Genomic DNA, 6000 nt, shown 5'->3' with positions numbered 1-6000 from the left:
GTATCATTACTGGGTGAAACATTTTATGCCCTCATCCCTGTATGTCCCATAGAATGTCACTTCTTCAATTATGCTACTTTTGTATCTAGTATATGCTTTTATTAAGTGTATAACACTGAATTATAGTTTTTCTATTCAGCCATCTTCCCTATTAGAGTATCTGTGTTATATATGACTTTCCCCAGGGTCCAGCACAGAATTTGGTTGGTTAAACCACACATATTTTTCAGTTATGGAATCTGAAGTATGCTTTGCATAGGCAATCGTTATAGTTTTTCCTTTTCGTAAAAGGCTTACTTTCTTTCTGTCTTTGAACTCTTTGGTCTAGCATTGGGGTAAATGACACAATGCAGACTTAAGTAGAACTGGGACTTCCCTGGTGGCGCAGTGGTTGAGAATCCACCTGCCAATACAGGGGACACGGGCTTGATCCCTGGTCAGGGAAGATCCCACATGCCATGGAGCAACTAAGCCCATGCGCCACAACTACTGAGTCTGCGCTCTAGAGCCCACGTGCCACAACTACGGAGCCCTCGTGCTGCAACTACTGAAGCCCGCGCACCTAGAGCCCGTGCTGCACAAGAGAAGCCATCGCAATGAGAAGCCCGCGAGCAGCAATGAAGACCCAATGCAGCCAAAAAAAAAAGACTTAAGTAGAACTAAAAGTGGAGGAATTCAGTTAAGAAGTTATCACAAAACTGGAAAAAAGTTTCTGAAAACAAGAATCATTTACAAGGAGGAGCTGAGAGTGGAGCTATGTAACATATTAACAACTGGGAGAGAGGGAGACTCTTCTCGTTGCTTCCCCTGAGGTGCTCCGTGTTCGGTTGCTCTCAGACTAGCTAGACCGCCACATCTGGTATGTATTTCTAAGAGTCAGGTTTTCTACTTAAAAGAGAGAAGAAAAAGCAGTTAACCCCTTAATCAATAGAATAGTTTTAGATAGTTGTGGGCCAGAAATACTTCAGTTACTTATCATGACCCCAGTACATTTGCATTTTATCCTGGATTGCATCTATGGTGGGAATCTCGGGGGCGCCGGTAATGTTTTGGATGATGCAGCCCTGCAGACCACCTAACTCCCACAATAGTGCCCCTGTGCCCTCCAGCGTGGGTGCGAGGGTGGTGACGCTGGAGCTGGCCCCGGCCACTTCCTCCCCTCCAAGTCTGCGGCCAGGGCGGGAAAGTGAAAATGAAAACAGAATCTGCTCTGATTGCCCCCTCGCCGGCTGGCGACCCGCGCTGGTCACGCAGACTGTGTGAGAGGATGGGAAGAGCCGCGAGATCACGGGCTGGCGACCCTCTGAAGAGTTTGCCTTCTCCTCTGGGGAAAGGGCGGGGGATCTCCTTTCCCACCGCGTGCGGACTAGTGCAGCCCGACCGCCCACTTGGAGGAGGCTCTAGCTGCCCCGCCCCGCCTCGCTTGTGCTCGCCCCATGAGTCTCCGCCCCCACGAGGCCCCGCCTTCCGTTTTGGTCCCTAAGGCCACGCCCCCTGGGGCCCCAAGCCCCTGAGGCTCCGGTAGGCCTGGCCAGCCTCGAAGAGGGAGTTTCTTTTTCCTCTCCTGCTCCACCTCCTCCTCTTTCTGGTCTCTCCGCCTTCTCCGCGCTGCCTTGGGTCGCCTGATGAAGAAGTTCTGGCAGAGACTGGGCCGAAGCGAAGCCAGGGTGCTTTCTTATTAGGGCCTTGGCCAGGCCTGGGGATCCGGCGGCGACGGCCGACAACCTTGGGGTTGAGTCTCCTTCCAGGCGCATCTCTGCAGTGAGAACCTTTTGGGGAGGGTAGATCCTGAAGATCCGTTTGGGAATTTCTTTCTCCTGGCTCACCAGCCCCACGTCCCCCAAGTGTAAGTGATAGGACGGGGAGTAGGTAGACTGTTGAAAGCTAAGGAATGCAGCCGAGTTACGAAGTGCCTGGCCAAAGAAAAATCAGGGAGCAGGGACATGAGAGCAGTAAAATTTGGGGCGGCCAATTCATTGTCAGTTAAAAAAAATACAAATGGCTAGAATCACCATCAAAGTATCACTAATTTCAAACTGCCTTCTAATTAATTACAGTTCACAGGATGCCTGTTAAGTACAGGAGACACCTGACCTAATGTTTGCAAACGAAGTGCAGATGGCAATATTTAGAGAAATGCAGGCATGAAGCAGGAAAATGGGGTGTTGGTGTTTTCAGAGTTCCCATCAGGTATCTGAAAGATAGTGGGGTATCTATCTGAAAGATAGATCCGACGAATATATATCAACGACATAATCTAGAATGACTTAGTCACTGCCTTCTGTAGTTCTCTGATAGCAGATTGTAGTCAGGGCAAGTTATTCATTGGCTGGTGTGAACCCTTGTGATTCAAATGAAGTCAGATGGTTTAGCACATACAGTTGTTTGCCTATGTTCTCAGACACTGAAGAACGTTGCTTACACACTTGTAAGGAGTTTAAAGGAAAAAAACAAAACAGTTACCTGCTTCAAGTGCTTAGCATTGTACTCAAACAGTTATAGACGCCATCCTTTAGCTTCTGTGAATTTTTGCCTAAGGAAATGTGTAGTTGTGAAACTTACTTCATGACTACCTATTCCTAGTGAAACTTTGTCCTTTGGAAATTACTTAGCAGTGGTTGGTTGCAGAGTGAAAGGTACACACAATTGTATATGCCTGTCAATGCTGACAAGGACATACTGAAAATTCTAAGAGTTGTCAAACGAGGTATAAGTTCAGGCTGTTTCTCCAGTGTTCCTTCTGCCTCTGACAAAGAATAAATGAATATGGTTAACAGTCAGAAGTGAGGAAGAAATCAGTTTATAGATGTCTATTTGAAAGACCCCAAATAGAAATTTAGAAATATGAAGGTTTTTAAAAATCCTACCTAGTAGTAAAAGGTGAATTGAGAACAGGCTGTATGCTGGACACTTGCTGTTCTTTATTTTACAGAACATTCACAACTCTGAGATCACCACTATCCGCATTTCACAGAGAGAAGAACCTAGGCTTTGAGAAGTTAAGGTAACCTGCCCACGGTCACATGGCTAGTAAGTGACGAGTTTAAGATTGAACTCAGGTCACCCATCTCTCCAAATTAAAAACCATGCAGAATGCATGTGTATACATTTATCTAAGTGCATCAAGATGTACAGTTTAAATGGGTGAATTTTATCTAAATCATACCCCAGTAAAGTTAATTTTTAAAAATCATGCAGGATGAATGTGATGTTTTTATGATAAAACTCATCCAAGAAAGAGCACTATGATGATTTCACACCTGACAGTTTCTGAGGAAAAAGGGATGGAGATGACACATGTATGTTATTAGCATACACACTGAAAGACTGGTGACACCACAGACTAGAATTGTTCATTCAGGTGACCTTCCCAAACTTAAGATACATATAGAAATATCAACCAGGATGCTACCATGTGTAAGAGGCATGCAAGTCTCTTGTGGAAATCAACCAAGCAAATGCAAAATTGGAAAAGACATTTGAAGTATGTGATATCAAAATTGTCTAACAAAAATATGTCCCAAGTACTGGGCATTAAAAAGTTAGATACTTTTGCTAGTGGTATGCATTAAAGTCACATTTTCTGTGTGTAAGATTGTATGTACTATATTAAGCATTGCGATTATAAGCTGTACAGCAGAATTTACACGTTATTTTCAATTAAAATTTGTTTGAACAGTCTGTCAAAACATGCCAAGGCACCAGTTGTTAGTGCTTTTGTGTTTGAAGGCCGTGTTTGGCTGTTTAAAGAGAATATATTGACTCCTTTTTCATTTTATGATGTTCCATTTTGAAGTTTCACCAGTTTCAGAAACATTTTAAACTTAAAGCTTTAATTAAAATGTACCAAATTTTAAAAATAAATTTATTTATTTATTTTTGGCTGTGTTGGGTCTTCGTTGTGGTGCGCGGGCTTCTCATTGCGGTGGCTTCTCTTGTTGTGGAGCACGGGCTCTAGGTGTGCGGGCTTCAGTAGTTGTGGCATGCAGGCTCTAGAGCGCAGGCTCAGTAGCTGTGGCGCACAGGCTTAGTTGCTCCGCGGCATGTGGGATCTTCCTGGACCAGGGATCGAACCCATGTCCCCTGCATTGGCAGGCGGATTCTTAGCCACTGTGCTACCAGGGAAGTCCCTCAAATATTTTGTGAACTGGGTATTCTGAATAATCACAGTTGCCCATACATATGTAGAAACAGGACACAAAATAGCTCATTACTTTTTACAAGCACCCAAACTGGCTTTCTTAGGATGCTTAAACTGATAGTTGCCATCCCCACCTGAAACAGATATATCTGTATTGGTCAGTTTAACAGCCCCAATAATGACAAACTCCACAAGACCTTGGAATAAGATTTGATCAATGAGATTTCACTCTTAGGAATTCTGCACAACCTTAAATTCTCCCAGAGAATATATTCTTCAGTGGCAATCATGAAGACAGTGACATATCTTGAGTGAAAAAGAAAACAACTGTGACAGAAAGCATGAGTCTTTTTGTCACAAATGAGGCAATTTGATCAGGATGCATACTTAGCACCCCTCTTGAAGTCCAAGAGGAAACTCTAACCCAGCGCTCCGCATCAGGAGAGTCCTTTGCAAGTCTGAGCGTAACAACAGAAAATCACTACTCTTGGTAATTCAATATAACCAGGGTGGTGGGGAATAGCACAGAGCCTGAGATGAGATCTCTGAACACCTATCCTTCCTCTCTTTACTATTTTACTTCTTTAACATTTGTTTAGTATTAGTGCAGCTTGCTTGGCAATGAAAGCTATGTCTTCTCAGACATGCATAAGCCTATAGTTGACGGACTACTAAAAATGTTTCCACTCCAACTGACTTCTAGTGTGGTTTTTCATAATTTCACCAAATTTATGATTCATTCCAGAAATGTACAATTTACTAGAAAGCATTCTGAACAGGTGGAAGCAGTTTTATTTTGCATGCCATGGATGTGTTATCCATAATAAATTCATAATAAATGCACATTTTTTCCTGTTCATAGCATATCACCTCTAGTCCTATCTGCATAATAAAAATTGAGGTACAATTTCAAAACTACACTTCAAATTCTTAAGATACTTTTTGGTGAGATATATTAAGAACCTTTAAAAAGTGTATGACCTTTGATCCAATAATTGCCCTCTAGAAATCTATCCAAAGAAAACAGAAATTCAAGCAAAGATTTTTATATAAAAGATGTTCATTGCAGTGTCATTTATAAGGACAAACATTGGAAAATCTAATCTAAATCAACCTTAGTAAAATCCTTTAATGAATTGATATATCAATTTATGGTTATTTTAAAATACAGTCATTTAAAATTTATGGGAGATTGGTTCAAGATGGCGGAGTAGAAGGATGTGTGCTCACTCCCTCTTGCAAGAGCACTGGAATCAAAACTAACTGCTGAACAATCATTGACAGGAAGACACTGGAACTCACCAAAAAAGATACCCCACATCCAAAGACAGAGGAGAAGCTGCAATGAGACAGTAGGAGGGGTGCAATTACAATAAAATCAAATCCCATAACCGCTGGGTGGGTGACTCACAAACTGGAGAACAATTATACCACATAGGTCCACCCACTGGAGTGAAGGTTCTGAGCCCCAAGTCAGGCTTCCCAACCTGGGGGTCCGGCAATGGAAGGAGGAATTCCCAGAGAATCAGACTTTGAAGGCTAGCGGGATTTGATTGCAGGACTTCAACAGGACTGGGGGAAACAGAGACTCCACTCTTGGAGGGCACACACAAAGTAGTGTGCGCATCAGGACCCGGGGGGAAGGAGCAGGGACCTGCATAGGAGACTGAACCAGACCTACCTGCTAGTGTTGGAGGGTCTCCTGCAGAGGTGGGGGGTGGCTGTAGCTCACCACGGGGACAAGGACACTGGGAACAGAAGTTCTGGGACATACTACTTGGCGTGAGCCCTCCCGGAGTCCGCCATTAGCCCCACCAAGGAGCCTGTGGGCTCTGGTGCTGGGTCGCCTCAGGCCAAAC

General features: G+C 43.8%; 1 protein-coding gene across 1 annotated transcript in view; it reads left to right on the top strand.

The window, feature by feature from the left end:
* Positions 1 to 2984: 2984 nt before the first annotated feature.
* XPO1 (exportin 1) overlaps positions 2985 to 6000 on the top strand; it is a 163848-nt gene continuing 160832 nt past the window's right edge. The window contains exon 1 of the mRNA XM_061210925.1: positions 2985 to 3004. The gene's annotated coding sequence lies outside the window, so the exon portion shown is untranslated. The remainder of the gene's footprint in view (positions 3005 to 6000) is intronic.

This window comes from Eubalaena glacialis, chromosome 14 (assembly GCF_028564815.1).
Source record: "Eubalaena glacialis isolate mEubGla1 chromosome 14, mEubGla1.1.hap2.+ XY, whole genome shotgun sequence".
Taxonomy (NCBI): Eukaryota; Metazoa; Chordata; class Mammalia; order Artiodactyla; family Balaenidae; genus Eubalaena; species Eubalaena glacialis.
Note: the sequence above shows the minus strand (reverse complement) of the source record. Positions and strands in the feature narration are given on the sequence as shown.